General features: G+C 35.9%; 1 long non-coding RNA gene across 3 annotated transcripts; it reads left to right on the top strand.

The window, feature by feature from the left end:
• Positions 1-6,777: 6,777 nt before the first annotated feature.
• Positions 6,778-17,587, top strand: LOC129424505 (uncharacterized). 3 transcript variants are annotated; one of them, XR_008638084.2, is made up of 5 exons: positions 6,778-7,077; positions 11,610-11,806; positions 12,549-12,678; positions 14,125-14,245; positions 14,536-17,587. It is a non-coding gene; the product is annotated as an uncharacterized lncRNA (long non-coding RNA). The 3 variants fall into 3 exon arrangements; XR_008638085.2 differs by lacking the exon at positions 6,778-7,077 and having other exon boundaries at positions 11,223-11,806; positions 12,606-12,678; XR_008638083.2 differs by lacking the exon at positions 6,778-7,077 and having other exon boundaries at positions 11,223-11,806.
• The last annotated feature ends 150 nt before the right edge of the window (positions 17,588-17,737 follow it).

Below are 17,737 nucleotides of genomic sequence, written 5' to 3'. Positions count from 1 at the left end.
ACAATTTACATTGTTATTGTCTGGATACTGCACAGTAATTACTTGTGGTTTAATTACTGTAGTTAAATGTGGTTTAAAAATAATATTACCATGAAATTACATATAACATCTCAGTTGTATCGATGTGTAAAAAAGTGCAACGAAAAATCTATTCATTAAAATGACAATTTTATGTAGTATGTTAACAAAATATGACTGTATACCAAGTGATCATTTTAAGATCTTTATAATGTTATCATCATAACAAAGTATGTAAATCTTAATTGTAAGTCTTAATTTGATCTATGTACTGGGGTTACCTGCTCCTCCTTTCTATCCATAAAGGGTTCATTGGCCTGATAAAGGTTGTAAACCTTTGTCCCAAAAAGTTGTACAGTAGATCTTCTTGGCATTTTTTTAGTTTTCTGAGTATTGAAGAGTACAGGGTGTTTTCTCTCTGTACTATTTGAAATATCTTTAACAACATACCACACAATGTGTAACTGGCTTTGTTGAAAGTATATTCCATATATCATCGCACGGTTGTCATTGATCTATAAACCATTAGGAATGTTCACACACATGTCATCTGTGAGTCTCAAATGCTCTGATTGACAGATTTACTGCACAGGTATTTTCGCGCTGTGTGGTTCTATTGGAAAAGGATGAACTCGAGTTCATTACAGTTGGCAAAAGGACACCAGTTACTGTAACAAACTGTGACTCGAAACATTTTGTGTGTGTGCTGTTTGACCAGACAGTGCTTATTGAAAGTATTTAATGGCTTTAAGCACCTGCCATCTTCTTTATACATCCATCCGGGAGAGGCAAGGGTTTAGCTGTGAGAACAGACATGATGGTGCTTATGGTAATACTCTCGCTGTCTGTGTGTATGTATGCGTGCGAGCACATCTGAGTGTGTGTGTGTGTGTGTGTGTGTGTGTGTGTGTGTCTGCATCTTGTCCATCTGCACCTGTCACCGCTAAATCTTACGACACGACAGCATCAGTGCAAGTGGTTGACGTGTCTGGGCAACACAACAGTATAAGAGGTGTGTGTACATGTGCATCTTTTTATGGGTACCTCCCAGTGGCCATTACAATGAAAACAGCAAACTAAAGGGAATCAACAATGTGTTATGTATAATTATTAGGAATGGTTTTAATGGTTTAGTTCTTTGTATTAATTAAATCACAATGATTGCATTAACAGTGTGTGAATTCCAAGGGAACAATGGCTGCGCAACATTGAACGCATGTATCTCTATAGTTGGCCGTGTGATATCGGTGAGCTCTGCGTCAACAGCGTCCATCAGTAGCTCGTGTTAATGTCATCGTCGACACAAAGACGCCACAGTCCTCTATAGCTCCTGTCTCAAAGGGAGGGTGACCCAACCGAAACCACAACCTGACAACCTGTAGGAACGATGTCATTGCTGAGATATTCGTGTCAGACTTAAACACAGGACTGTCGTGAGAACATGAGATCATATGCAAAGCACAGCGTACTAGACTTTAGCAAGCACACTTGAGCAAACTCTGGGACTACATGGCCAGGTTAGAAAAAAATATGTAAAAATTATGACTAGAGAAACACAAAATGCTCACATAACACTACGTGGTAATATTTCTTAAAAATGTAAATGAAAAATATAAAAAAAATTCCGGTTCATATAACTTAAAATAACTTAAGCTAATTTAACTTTATTTTTTTTATAATTTATAGCAACTTTTCACTAGTCAAGAAAGTTGCAAATTTAAGTTGATTATACTAAGAAATGAAAGTGCAACAAGAATTTTTTACAGTGTACCGGTTGCCATTGTATTTCATTATAAATGTTGTATTTAGATTAAGAAAAGTGATGATTCAAGGAGAATAGCCAATGTTCATATTTCCGAAATAATCCAGAAACTGAACGTGTGTTTGAGTTATAATTCCATAATACATAATATTAGAAATGTAAAAAAAAGAAATATTGGTTCACACATTAAATCATTTACAGTAAATGTAAGATTTTAGATCAGTTTTTTTCATATTTGCATTTCATTTACATGCACTGTAAAAAATACTTTGCTGCCTTAAATGTTTTTGTTGAATCAACTCTGATTTACAAGTCATTTAAACTTACTATTATTTATCTTGACTAGAGATGATTTGTTATAACTACAGGTGAGTTGTTATAACTTATGAAATTAAGTTGACTTTTCTCAACTATATTTTATAAGTTGTGACAACTCATCCCTTTTGAAATGACTTGTAAATCTCGGTTGATTTAACAAAAAATTTTAAGGCAGCAAAGCATTGTTTACCGTGTGTAGGCTAAAAAAGGATCGCACCTTAAAGTAACATAATGTGAAGTTCTAGCTCAAAACAAGCATGCCGCACAAGCCCTGAAAAGTGAAGCCAAAACATCTCGATCGCCCCCAGTGACTGGTCCCAGTATAGGTCATAAACCCCGCCTCCCCATGTTATTCAATGGGACTTAAGACCAACAAAAAAATGTAATTACGCTTCAATTATCTTTTTTCCGAAGCTGGTTTCTGTCATTTATTGTAGTTTTTATCACGCTGATGTAAATTCAAATGTTTGTTTTTAAAATAGGTTTGTGTTTAGTTAGTTATTTAATGCCATAAAAACGGTGATGTCATGTCATGATTGACAGCTTTGATATCGTGTGATATGTGCATTCTGCGAAAGCGAGGGCAGGGTCTTGATATCGCGGCTTTACTTCCTGCTCACTACTGCGCATGACTGGTCCCGAAATCGCTACTGCGCAGACTCAAGCCCCCAGATGTCAGCGCCATATCGGGACCCTGGGGGCTTCACTTTTCACCAATGGAAGAGAGCGAACAGGCGTCGTCCATCTTTTTTTACAGTCTATGGCTCAAAATACCATATAGATAATTTATTATAACATGTTAAAATTGTCACTTTGTATGTGTGAGCAAAAATGTTTATCTCTGCACAAAATGACTGTGCCATGTTTGGATAGAGCAGATTAAGGGCGGAATTATGACATCACAAGGGGAGACAAATTTCAATGCTTGCAAAGAATGGTTTACAAAAACTAAGCTACTGAGTTGATCTTTTTCACATTTTCTAGGTTGATAGAAGCACTGGCGATTTTGAAGATATGTCCCCCTTTAACATTCCTCATCCTAAGTGTATATGACTTTATCTTTCAGTCGAACACAATCTGACTTATAATAAAGAACATCTTGCCCAGCACTTCTGAGATGAAGTGATGCCGTTTGTAAGCCTTCAGCCTGACCTTCTGAACACGTGTACAGCTGCAGTTTATAAACTTTGAAATATAAATCTTTCTTTACAGAAATGAATCACTTCGCCTCAGAAGACATTTTATTACTGTATGAATTAGTTTTTAATTGATTAAAGCACTTTTTGGAGCTTTAAAAATAAGGCAGTATTAAATACAATTGTTAAGCTGAAAAGAGCAAGAATATTATGTTATTTAACTCAAATTATGTTCACCTGAAAGAAGAAAGTCATATACACCTATAGTAGGATGAATTGAGGTTGAGTAACATTTTGGCTAGTTTTCATTTTTAAGTCAATTATTCTTTTATAACCAAATGGATTAGTTTTTGATGGATGGATGCGCTTATTGGAGCTTTAAAAATGGGGCGCTATCCAATGTCATTATAAAGCTGAAGAGAGCCAGGATTTAATATAACTCCAGTTGTGTTTAGTGGAAAGATGATGGCTTGAGTTGAGGGTGAGTAAAGGGCTCATTATAGTTGTGCGTATGTCCTACGGCATAGCCACAACGGCGTAGGATATGCATCGGTTTTAATATATAACTTTGCATCATCGTCCACATCGACGTCTGGTAGGCAGTATCCATGCATGTAACCACCGTAGCAGTGCAACCGCCAAAGAAGAAGCAGCTTGGCCAGAAAACCACGAATGAAGAAGAAGAAGCAACTTGTTGTGTATGGCTGTTTCACTGGCCCTGTCCCAAATGGTGCACTTCATGTGGACTTTCGGTCTCGTGGACTTAAATTGCGCGTGCTCGCTTAGTCTACGAGTCCGTAGGGTGTCCCATCTGTCATTTTTTCACTTTAAAGTGTGCTCATCAGCGCCCCCTTTGCCCCCTTGATGTGGTCTCTGGCGAAGCCCGCACTGCAGCAAGCTTCGCGCACTTTACCAACTCAGAAGTCCTTGCGAAAGAGCAATCAGACCAATCTGACGATGGAAGGGAGGAGTTCACGGTGATGGGCAACTTCCCTTCCTATTTCCGGTGTGACGCTCGAGTCTGTCCCAAAACACGGCTCCGGTGTCTGCCCTCTGTGATGTCATCAAAGTGTGGACTCTGAGGAGGACCACAAGTCCGGAGTGTGCCATTTGGGACAGGGCCTCAAAACATCGAGTGCAGACTTGCGCAGCTGAAATCACGTTACGCCCCAGAAGTCATTGTGGCATAACAATGGCGGCGGTCAGGTGACAAACAGGAAGATCACACACATCTCAGTTCTCACAAGTGCGTTCTCTTTTCTCACAAACTTTTGAGTCCGTTCTTCCAAGGTTGCCTGGCAAGACCGATCTCAACGAGAACGCAAGTCCATTTTTTCCGTTCTTGGAATTGAGAAACAGCCTATGTTTTGCAGTGAATGAAACAGCGAATTTTGTTTGATTTAAATCACTCCTCAACATGGCCCATCTTTGTTCTCACCTTCGCAAACGAAAATACCTACGCAGTTTTTTTAACCTGACGGGAGGGGTTCTAGTGGACCAATCACAGCACTTGCGGTCCACGTAGAACTGACACGCTATTAAAGTTTTGGTAACACTTTACAATAAGGTTCATTAGTTAACATTAGTTAATGTATTAACTAACTTGAACAAACCATAAGCAAAACATTTGTTACAGTATTTATTAATCTTTGTTAATGTTATTAAAAATTTAAGCTTTAATTGTTTGTTCATGTTAGTTCAGAGTGCATTAACTAATGTTAACAAGATTTTAATAAAGTATTAGTAATTGTTGAAATTAACATTAACAAAGATTAATAAATGCTGTATAAGTGCAGTTCATTATTAGTTCATGTTAACTAATGTAGCTAACTAATGTTAACTAATGAACCTTATTGTAAAGTGTTACCAAAGTTTTGTTGAGGTGTTACGGATAACCTACAGCGTAGCTATGGCGTACTATAACTTGGGCTGAAATAATTTTGGGGGTGAACTGTATATCTTTAACAGTAATACAAATGTTTATTGTTAATTTATGTTAGTTAAATAATCATTAACTGATTTCAACAGATTGAACTTTTGATTTAAAAAATTGTACTAGTAAATGCTGAAAAAGAGAAAAATTAAAAATATTTTTTTTAAAAGTTAACTAATGTTAACTAATATATTAATTCATTTAAACATATATACATTATACATATTGTAATATTCATCTCAGATTTAATTATTTAATCAAAGTTGGATTAAATAAAAAAATACTTCAATTGGTAACACCAAAAAAATAAACAAAAGTGAAAAATCTTAATTGAAAAAAGCTTACATTTTTAGGTGTTACCAATTAAAATGATCTTTTTCATTTTCATCTTAAATTTTTCACTTAAAATGAGAAAATGTAAGTTGATGAAGTGTTACCTGTTTGTAATTTTTTGCTAGATAGATAGATATAATATTATGATATGTCCTTTCTCCAAGTAGCACTTTGTCTTGTAATGTCAGGTACACTTTAGTCCATTATTCAGGAAAATGAAACAATGCAACTCTATACTCAAAGATTTATGATTGATGGTTCAACTAATGAACTCTACTAATTGTTGTAAAGTATTAAGTCAACAGTTGGCAAGTGGGAAACCTGTTACTTGTACCAACATATCCATTGTGTTCCATTGCCTGACAACTTCCTTAATATCAAAGTCTACAGCATGGCACAACGGCGTTATAGACTGCTGCGGTTTCTTTGAACTTAAAGAAAATATTTAAGCACTTGTTCAGACTAGTTTTTGCACATTTCTCCAGCTCCTTAGAGAAATCGTTTTAATCGTTTTAATGCAATAAACCTAATTCATATTAAAGTCTAATCCATGATGGTCTGACAGTTTATAAGTAATGTCCTCTAAAACATCAAATCTTGCTTCTGTAGTTCTTTGTTGTCGAGCCTCACGCATGCGTCACCAACGAGACTCTTAAAGTTACATTTTAATCCAATTCTTCCTTTATTTTCTTTTGCATTCTGAATCATTGACCATGTAAAGATACCCATGGTATACTTGAATCTGATTGGTCATTTAAGATATTCAACTGTCAATTAAATGTATTCATTTGTTTGCACAATGACTACTAAACTAAATATTTGACTGGTGTCCCTGGCAACCTTGGCTAGTTTTATCTAACATCTTTAATGTTTCGGTCTTCTCTGTTTCTCTGTAACTATCTTGACTAGTGATGAGTTGCTCATACAGTAAATCTTTTAAAAATTGAAATTGCTTAACTTATTGAGTTAAAGTAGTGTACAAATATATGCTGTCATGACATCTTAAATAAATTATATGTTTTGCAGTGCACATGATATAACTGAACTCAAATATGAATTCTATGTCAATTTATTTATTCATGTTACGAATTTGGTCTTTTATTACAAAATTGAATGATGACTCTTAATTTGCAATAATGTCCATCTGTGTTAACCACATTTGTCTATTAGTCATCTTAACTGGAGATTAATGGTAAAAAGTGACGTTTGATTCCAACATTTGCTTGAGCACCAATCACAGTCAGGAATCAGAGGGATTAACTGGCATTCTGCTTCACCATGATCCATTCGGTTCATTCACTCCTGAAATCCCACCAAATCCCAACAGTGAAAATTGACACCGTGGGCAAATCGAAAGCTAATTTAGACACCTTTTCAGTTCGCCGTTGTGTCACATTTTGTCGTTGGAGCCTTTGTTTTACTTTGTTTTCCGTGGCATCTATAGGAAAGCTGACCCCACAGATGCAGGTGCCGAAATAATTTATCACTTCTAGCACCTCGTGGCATCATCACAATGGCCAGAGGCTCAAAGTGAGGAAACAGCATATCGCTGCTCGTGCTGCGAGACAAAAGCGCAGGTGAAATTCCACACTGGTTACCCATAAATTGACTGCGTCACCTTGCATGCAGCTACTGGCGTTTAAGTAAACGCTGTTTGGCTGTCACACACCGCTTGTCGCCTCGGTTTACCTCGACGTCATGTTAACTTGTGCAGTTCTGTGGCAGGGTAGCTTGAAGTTACCATAGGAAGAAGACGTCACCATGCATCAAAGGAGAAGAGGATCGCATGACAATAATTAATTGTGCTAAGTTGCTGTTTTGACAGGCCTGTATTTTTTATATTCAGAGTTTTATTCTTCTTCATTGTGAGTTAAATGTGAACAAATTTAGGGTGTGTTGTGTAAATCATTTTGAATATCTCATAATCCATCTAATTGAACATTGTTGTGTAATTTCTTTTAATGGACATAGCCAACCGAATTTTTTTATCTCAAAAGCGCAACACTCATCGAATCGCCCTCCGGCTTCTTCCCTCCCCTCACGTCAAATAATTTTCCATTCGCTCAGCAAGTTGTTTGTTGACATTGTCATTGAGCCCGTGTTACACACGTTGCCGGGTAACCATGAAAAAATACATCCTAACATTTAAATCACACGCAAAACAAAAACCACAAGAATGTACAACATCTCCCGCCCATTGCTAATAGACCTGAATGGAGTCTGCTGCTGACGCAAGAACCTTCAGAGACGAAACGGCGGTGGGCGGAGCTTCGTACCTCCAGCTGTGAGAAACGTCTTTAAGAAACTGCGTTGATTGACACATAAGCGCTTCAATGAGAATGAGTCATTGTATTTCACCACTGCTATGGCTGCCGGTGTGCAACATACAATGACAGTGCATCTGAAAAAAAACGGATGTTAAAATACTAGTTTACGAAATTCTCTTTTACGTAGTTTGCTCACCCTCACTGAAAAAATTATTCATTGAATTTAATAAATTTTTTTTAAGGTAAGTGGTTGCAAAAAAATTTATTTAAGCTACATTTAAACAAAAAAAGATTAGTAAAGTAAAATAAAATATAAAACTTTTGTTTAAATGTAGCTTAAATAAATTGATTGCAACCACTTACCTTAAAAAAATTGATTAATTTCAAAGAATAATTTTTTCAGTGCTTGTGCCATCCCAGTTGTGCATGACTTCCGTTCTTCAGTTAAACAAACAAAATATTTTATATTAAAATACTTACACTGTAAAAAGTTGGATCAACTTAAAATATTGCTTTAAGTGGTAACATTCACAAAAAATATTTTTTAACTTGATCCAACTTTTCACCTTTTACAGTGTATGATGCTTAAAATGGTGAAGCTCATTAAAATAATTAAAATAAACCGTTTTCAAAGACGCAAAGGCGCAAGAATAAATGAGATTTAAAGCTATCAACTTACACAACATATTGATCGTTTCACTTCAGAAAACATATTATTAACCTACTAAAGTCATTAAAATTACTTTAATGATGGATGGATGTAGAGTTTGGAGCTTTAACATGTTGAGGGACCTCCTATAAAGCACGTAAATATAAATTAGGGGGGTCCCCTGTTTTAAAATTAAAACACTACATGAATTTAAAATTTGCATGCTGTGATACTGTCCATTATTTCACCCAAATTTGTAATAAACAAATCCAAAAGATTTTTTGTCTGAAATAAATCCGAACTCTCAAGTGCGCCAAGCTTAATTAAGTAACCAAGGTTAATTAAAAATATTTCTTAATTTCACAATATTTTTAGTTCTTACCTTCCTACCCGTTCTCACCAAGATGCGTACAAATGACACGCAGTGTGATTATCGTGCAATAGATACGCCAAATTCCGATTTTGCGTGCATATGATACGCCAGTCCTTCCCATTCACTTATATAGCGAATCGTTTCGTGTCGTTTTATTTATTGTTTTCTCATTTGTTTTCTGTTTTTTTTCCATTGTCGCTTGGGTTTAGGGTTAGATTTCACATTTGTTTAAGCAGGTTATTTAATATACAGGTTTCTCTATGTTTTGTCCATATTTAAGCCATGGTCGCTTGGAGTTGGGGTTAGAGTTGGGGTTTGGGTTAGGATGTCATTTTTATATAACAAAAAGTTGTTCTAACCCTAAACCCAAGCGACAATGGGAAAAAAACAGAAAACAAATGAGAAAACAATAAATAACACGACACGAAACGATTCACCATATGTGAATGGGAAGGACTGGCGTATCATATGCACGCAAAATCGGAATTTGGCGTATCTATTGCACGATAATCACACTGCGTGTCATTTGTACGCTTTTTGGTGAGAATGGGTTGTACCTTCATATACCAACCTATATTTTAAAATGTATTTCAGGGCAACAAATGCATTTCTAATTTTACAACAAGTTTATAAAGTATATTTTTACACTTGAAGATATACTTTAACCTTTTCAAACCTTTTATATTTACAGGTTGGTAACATAAACAAAGTTTTTCTTCCAGTGCGATTTGAATATAAATGCTTTAAAATATATTAGCTATGGGACCCCCCATAATCTTTGACATAATTTGAACACTGGATGGCATTTTAATATAAAATTATTTGTGTTTAGCTGAAGAAAGAAAGTCATATACAACTGGGCTGGCTTGAGAAAGAGTAAACTATGAGAGAATTTTCAGATTTGTCTAAACTATTCCTTTAAATACTTTTAAAATGTATATTTGATTACTTTTATACTAGGTTTCACCCTGTTATGTGTGGGACAATGTGCTGATACAATCTCATTACGTGACAGTTCAAAGTTTTAGTTGCTTAGCAAGTATTATCACTCTTGTTAACTAAGTCCTAATGATCATGAGAGAGTATTACCATAACGTTCCAACCTGATGTCACAGCAATTTGTACGTATTTTATGACGTGGCTGATTCGAATGAATTTGAACAAAATGAATCATACGAAAACACTTGATTATTAGAAAAAATATATAATGATACCACACCCCTAATCCTACCCCTAAACCCAACATCACTTATGCAAAAGCAAATTGTTCAAAAAATGTGGTCATGCGAATTCATACGAATTAGCTACCTTGTAACGTGAGATTGTGATGAATTAGCAGCTAGGTTGCACTACAGCATTCCTATCCACAAATTGCAAAAGTACTTTACACTTAAATTTAAACTTACATTTTTCACAAAGTATTTTCACTTAAACATACAACATACTTAAACATTCCTTATTTGTAGCCATAAAATAATAAAGGCTTATAATAGAAAGAGTACCACGATCATTCAATATTTTGGTAAAGGACTATGATGGACCCTAGGCCCTATTCCATATTTTTCCCAGGATGCACACTCCGCTATTGGACACTGTCATGTCATAGCTGTTGCTATATTGTTTATTTTAGCATAACACGAGTTTTATACCGTTTATTGCTGTTACATCACTTTGATAACATGATGACGGTTAATGACATTCTTCCACTACCTCAGGTATGAAGTACACGTTATGAGGTATTCCAGCAAATAAATTTCATAATTCACATCTACTAAACTGATACTACACTTACTGTAAAAGTTTACCTTCAGTCATGATTCATAGAGCACTCTTTGTTAAGTGAAAAGTCCACGTGTCCTGTAATTTTGCAAGACCTTTCTTGAGCTTACGTTCAAGTTACAACAGGAAGCAATGGTGCATCTTTTCATATGACCATGTGTAATGCTTTTTTATGATTGGTGGATGGGAACACATGCTCGGATTGCCAGATAAAAGTGTGGGGGTTGTCGTCTTTCATAATAAGGTCTCGTTCAGTCTTATTCATTTAGGACTGTTCAATTTAGACAGTGTTACGGGATATTCATGTTTCTGCCATTGCATCCTTTTTTTTATGAAATCTGGTTAATTAAAGGGATAAATTCTGTCTTCGTTTACCTTCGTGTAGTTACAGACCCAAATTATATTTTTATCTGTTGAATACAAATTAAGATATTTTGATAAATGATGGTAACCAAATGATGGCACCCATTGACTTCCATAGTATTTTAGACCAGGGGTGGGCATTCCTGGTCATGGTGGGTCACTGTCCTGCAAAGTTTAGCTCCTAATTAATCAAACACACATGAATGTCATTCTGTAAGTAATCCAGCAGCTTTTTTATTAAAAATTTCAGGTGTGTTTGATTAGGGTTGGAGCTAAACTTTGCAGGACAGTGACCATCCAGGACCAGGAACGCCCACTCCTGATTTATACCATTAGAGAATTTATACATTTATGCGAACAAACTTGTTTCAACACACTATTCTCTGAACAGAACTTTCCCTGTTGATACTATTTATAATTTTCATTGCCTTTACGATTTTACATATCAGAAGTCATTTCTTGAATTGTTTATAGTTTGTTTCTTGTTACCTGGTTGCCTTAAATTATAATCTTTTCACTGGCCACTGAAAGAGGTTTATGCTTCAGAAGAACACTATCCTATCAGCAGATCTTTATAACGCAAATGGTGTTGACCTTTTTTTAACTTCTTAGAAATCATAATAAATCAGGCACGAGAACAATAAACTACAGTGATGTTGTTCATTTCTGTTGGTGCAGTTCATAGCTGGTCTGGATCAGAAGAAATGCCATTTGGTCCAGTTGATCATGTGGGAGGCACGAGGATGCAGGTGAAGAAGGAAATGCAAGACCTTTGTAGGACGCAGAGTGTGGGAATCTCCTCACCCGATTGTTATTAGTTTATGGAGTAACAATAGAGAGTTGATCCCAGAGCCTTCTCTCAGACTGGACTTAAGGTAATTTGATACAGTGGGACCAAAAAACCAAATGCAGCTAAACACATACACAAATACACACACACTTTAACACTCGCCTTGTCGTGCCAGCAATTTGTGAGTAACTATATGAGACAAAATAACTTTTTTATGGATTACTTTATGGTGTCAATATAATAATTGCATTGAATAAATCAATAAATATGAGAATATTCGCACACCGATCAAGTGTTTTTAGTAAACTTGAGTCAGTAAAAAAAACGTCATACTCTATAAATAATAAATAGAACTCAATTAATTGACATTTACTGTTTTAATTTCTATTGATTTCTATAGACGGTGCATTTTTTACCTATTTGGAATAAGTCTAAATATATCTGGTATGTATGTATGTGAATATATGTATTTGTGTATATGGGTATTTCCCAGAATTTGAGCCTATTTTCGTCCCCAGGGTGTAATTCTATTAAAAACTAATCAAATCTAATACATTTGTGCACCATTAATTAGTATAAACAAAAACAAGTCTAGACTTTTTTATGGCTGCTCTTACTAATAATTTTATCACATTTTATTGGTGTTTTGTGGTACAATATCGGTGTTTTGGTGTTGTCCTTCACCAGAGTTTTCACATGTCGTGCCATATTTCAAACATTATTTATCACAAAATAGTAAAAAAATGCATATGAATTAAATGTTACTTGAACTAATAAACTACATGCACAGATTAAGCATTATTTTGCGTAATTTCTGCATGGTTTAGCTGTCATTACCAACACGCTCTGCATAAAGGGACTTTCATCAAAAGTTTATTTGGTAGCCATGGTAACCTAATGACATAGTGGAGCACATGGATTTCAAGCTGCAAGACTGATGCCTTGATGTCCAGAAAAGTAAGTAATTCTTCTCTTTATTCTTTGTTTTGGCCATGTGCACTTATTATGCGTCATTACCATATGTGTCGTATTTCTGTATTTTTAAACATCGTAAAAATATTTTTATCACTTTAATAGTTAAAATGGTGTACATTACATGTAAAAAGCTAGCTACACTTGATTAGTCATCATCTTAGCTAGTAGGGTTAGTTTTTTTGGGGGACAAAAATATCATTACCAGCACAGTCATTACCAGCACAATACATAATTTTGCCAATAAATTATGTATAAATAACAAAAGCATCCTACAATTATACATTTCTGACAATGTATTATTAAGGTTTGATATCACTTAAAATAAGTTTATATTCCAAGCCAGGGTAGATTGATGAATCAGAAATTTAGAAAACGTTTTAAAAATACTGATTTATAATTGAAAGGTATTGCGGAGGACTTTCTTTTTCCGGATGGATCATCAAGACTATTGGTCGTCCTAGTTGTCAATCAGGAGTGTTGCGCAAGTGCATTTTTTAAAAAGTGGAGAAGGCGGTTCTTTTCTAAAATTTGAGAAAATCCTCCGCTAAACCTTTAAGTTTTATTTTTTACATATATTCGATGATGTGATGGTAAAGACACATTTACTTAGTTATGAGAATGGTAACAAAAAATCCTAAATTCCCTTATCTTATGGTCTCAACCAAGCTCATAATGTCACTCCTGACTTAAAGGAATAGTCTACTCATTTTCAATATTAAAATATGTTATTACCTTAAGAATTGTTGATACATCCCTCTATCATCTGTGTGCGTGCACGTAAGCGCTGGAGCGCGCTGCGACGCTTCGATAGCATTTAGCTTAGCCCCATTCATTCAATGGTACCAATCAGAGATAAAGTTAGAAGTGACCAAACACATCAACGTTTTTCCTATTTAAGACGAGTAGTTATACGAGCAAGTTTGGTGGTACAAAATAAAACGTAGCGCTTTTCTAAGCGGATTTAAAAGAGGAACTATATTTTATGGCGTAATAGCACTTTTGGGAGTACTTCGACTCAGCGCAGTAACACCCTCCCTCTCCCATTATGAGAGTGAGAAGGGGAGCGGACTTTTCAGGCGAGTCGAAGTACTCCCAAAAGTGTTTGGACACTTCTAACTTTATCTCTGAACGGTACCATTGAATGAATGGGGCTAAGCTAAATGCTATTGAAGCGTCGCAGCGCGCTCCAGCGCTTACGTGCACGCACACAGATGATAGAGGGATGTATCAACAATTCTTAGTTAAGGTAATAACATATTTTAATATTAAAAATTAGTAGACTATTCCTTTAAGTACTGATAATTTGATGTATACCAATTAGTTAAATTTTGAATTTTAATTCTCAAAATTGCAGCAACCCAATTTGGCACTTAATCTGGGAAATACCCATATATGTGTAAATGTATATGTGTTTTCTTTTTTTCTTAGGTTTTTAGTTTAAGCATCAAAATATAGAACAATCATAAAAACCATGACAGATGGTTACTAGCGGTGCAAGGACAGCATACTAGTTAAAAGAGCTCGGCAAACAAGGAAGACGCCACAACAGGTGACATATAAAACATGACATCAAGGTGTTCAAACCTGAAAAAGCATTGCACTGCATCACCCTTAAGACTACAATGACGGTTGCTTTAAAATGTTATTAAATTGATTTATTATACACGCGACATGTCTATGGTAACGTTTCCTCTTTATTCTCACGCAAGGTCACTGTGACTTCAGCAAAATGTACCGTGGGTGGCTGTATCAGTTATGAAAGAGTAAAACTTGTGTGTATTGATAGAGTACTGAAATGATTTTACTCTGTTCTCTGACCCCATTATGTTGTGATTGTAGGCGCCTATCTCACCTGAAGGAATTTCTGCATTTCCTGCAGCCAAATATGGTCAACTCCCACTGGATTCCGGTACTGAATTGTGCAACTACCTCCTCTTGAAGTAACACGCAACATCCTGCTTGATTTCAAAGATTTTTTTACGGCCATACGTCATTTTGTACTAAGTAAACATCCCAGAGGTCTACTGTAACCCTTTGGTTTCCTGTTGGGTTCCTAAGCGGTTCATGTAACCTTTATTGTTGTAAAGGTCTGCAAATATCAATTCCTTTTTGAACGGTTGACTCTGTGCATTGTTATTTTATCTTTGTTGTTAGAATCTTTGAAGTTTTTGACAAAAGATCTTTGGTAAATAGTCTTCTAGCCACATTAAATCAGATTGTCTAAAAATACTTTCTTTGCTTTCAAAAGATTACCACAGCTCACAATTTCATTAATGTTTATAAGAATATTAATATTGTTTCAAATTAAATTTACTTGACCGCAATGCCAGAAGAAATGCTCTCATTTTCCACTGAAGCGTTACAATAGCACATATTGTTTGCACTGTATTTATCCTGTATTTCAAATCACCCTTATGAAGTCATACCCTCATTGTGATTTTTGCTTGTTTTGTTTATCCAGGTGCCTCTATTCAGTATGTATGTGAAAACTTGATGTATTTGTCGTTGTTCTTAATGAAGTAACAATGCTTAATACATACACTTAATCCATAATGTTCACATACTGTATGTACACAGTTATAAGGTCCATACGCTTGCAAACAATGTCAAACATGATTCTCAATAGCACTTATATTACACACAAACTCTCATAAATAGGATATAAGAGAGCTACACACTTCTCTAACAACCTTACGACTTGACCCATTGTTCAAGGATGTGGATCAATAGTCACATTTTAGACATGACACAGGCCTGCAATTTCTGCAACTGTGTATGTAATCGAACGAGAGAGAGAGAGAGACAGTCAAAGAGTTTATGTCCACTTGCTTCTCTCTGCTGAATTCGCTTAATGTACACAGAGCATAAAAACCCAACCGTGATTTATAGTACACTGTAATGCATTTCTACATATCGCCATTGTGATTTGGAAAGTGGTCATGGTTTGTATTCAACAGAGAAACAAAAAAATCAATTTTTCACCTTTTGTCACACTATTCATTCTGTCATTTCACAATGACAGTCTGGGTGTGTTCTCGGTTGGTTAGCGCTGAACGGTTTGCTTAGATCAATGCTGATTCTTGCCTTATTGAAAAGTACACATTTTAGCCGCTGTGCTGTAATAGCGAAGAACAATCAGGGCCTATTCAGGGCTGAAGGACACCCTCCCTCAGTCAACATTTGGCTCTCAAATCCATAGCCGGCATCGGCTCTCTGGCCCCCGGAATGCATCAGTTACTTTCAATGCTCAGATATTCATTTACAGAGTTGTTGTGGGGATATTTTGTCTTGCCAACTAAACACAAATGCAGTGAGAAAACGTTTCGATGTAGTGAAGCCGGCTACTGTACAAGCAGACGTGCCTTAGCAAGGTCTTATCTTCAATAATTTTACTTTTCGTTTGTTAAAGCTAAGGTGTGCATACAGTCAGAGGGCCCAATATTTGTAATATAGTATTTCTCTCCAGGCATAAAACGGATATTGAAACTAAATAACCAATCCAGCACGTGTTCAAGAGTGTGTGAGAGAGAGCGAGTGGTGTAATATGAGCTCCTGAAGGTGAGAAGTTCCAGGTCCAGTGCTGGTAACCACACACTAAAACTCACCACAATCCATCAACCAATTGCCTATGCAAATTTGATACCAGCCAGTGAAAGACATGTCTGTTCTTTAATAGTTTGTGTATATATGTATATAATTCTGCATAAATACACATCAGATAGTTAAGTGATTCTTTATTAAATCAATGTTACAGAACACCGCTGATTTAGTAAATGTCAGGTGTTTCACATGTGTCTGTATTGACTTTCTATAGCATCATGCTGGATTGAATGTTTAGTAATGTGGAAGATCACTGCAGATAAACACATTTAATAGCATGCAATTACATCGGGTGACAGGTTTGACGACAGACTTGCTGGTTGTCAATACTGTATGGGATTTTTTTGTACTTCTGTAAAAAGATACATGATATCTTTACTTATTTACTTATTTAAATACTTGTAAGAGCGATTTTGAGTTTACATCATGGAAGATTTCATTGAATGTTGCTTCATTGCAGTCGTGAGATTGACAGCCGTCCTTTTTCCTAATGCTTGTATGCCTAAACATGAAAGTAAGGTACTTGGTGTGTTTATAAATAAATACCAATCAGATCCAATGTCAGTTGAGGCTTGTTTGAAATAATAATAAATATAAAACAGTGGTTTGCTGCTGTAAGTTGCATCTGTATGTTATATCATAAACTATATGAGTATGGGAAACTGTCATTGCGCAGTGCATTCTGGGTAGTTGGCGCCATGTTTTCGGACACACATCAGGGCATTGGGCAGGGGTGGCGTATGTCGATCCTGGAAAGCCACAGTCCTGAATTTAGTTCCAACTATAGTCAACAGGATAATCAAGGTATAAAGGGTCATTAAAAAGCTGCAGGCAGGTGAGGTTTGGACTGCGGCTCTCCAGGACCAACGTTCACCACCCCTGGCATAGGGCATTAATGCCCTGCATTTATACAATTTCCAGAAAATAGCAGGTCATTGACCTGGATACTGTTAAAGTTATGGATAAAATAACATGAATGTGAATGGGTACCTGGTGCAATTGTGATTGCAGACATGGATCTGAAGTTATAACCCAGTTAACGTATTGTATAAATTGCATATAAATGTAATTATGATTTATATGCTCATCGACACTACTATGCATCTGAAATTGCATAATATACATTGCGTAATGCATACATTACACAAAGAATTTGGATCTCCCCGAAACTTAGTTAAACTGTGCATCATGTTCATGACACAGTAGCCCAATCTAACCCTTAAAAACTGTTCACCTTGTCTAACCTGTGACACAACTGAAGATTTGCCATAAACAGTTACACCTGCAGTACCCACATCTGTCTTTGTCTGTTCCCTTCGACCTGAGGCACTTTGATAAAATAATGAGGAATGCAGACGATCCAGTTTCAAACTCATTCGTTTTTCTCATCTTGCTTACAAGTTACTGTGGTGAGTCTTGAAATTTGTGTACCTATGGGGGT

Source organism: Misgurnus anguillicaudatus, chromosome 9, assembly GCF_027580225.2.
Source record: "Misgurnus anguillicaudatus chromosome 9, ASM2758022v2, whole genome shotgun sequence".
Lineage (NCBI taxonomy): Eukaryota > Metazoa > Chordata > Actinopteri > Cypriniformes > Cobitidae > Misgurnus > Misgurnus anguillicaudatus.
The sequence above is the reverse complement of the archived record's forward strand: the minus strand, read 5'-3'. Positions and strand labels throughout refer to the sequence as shown.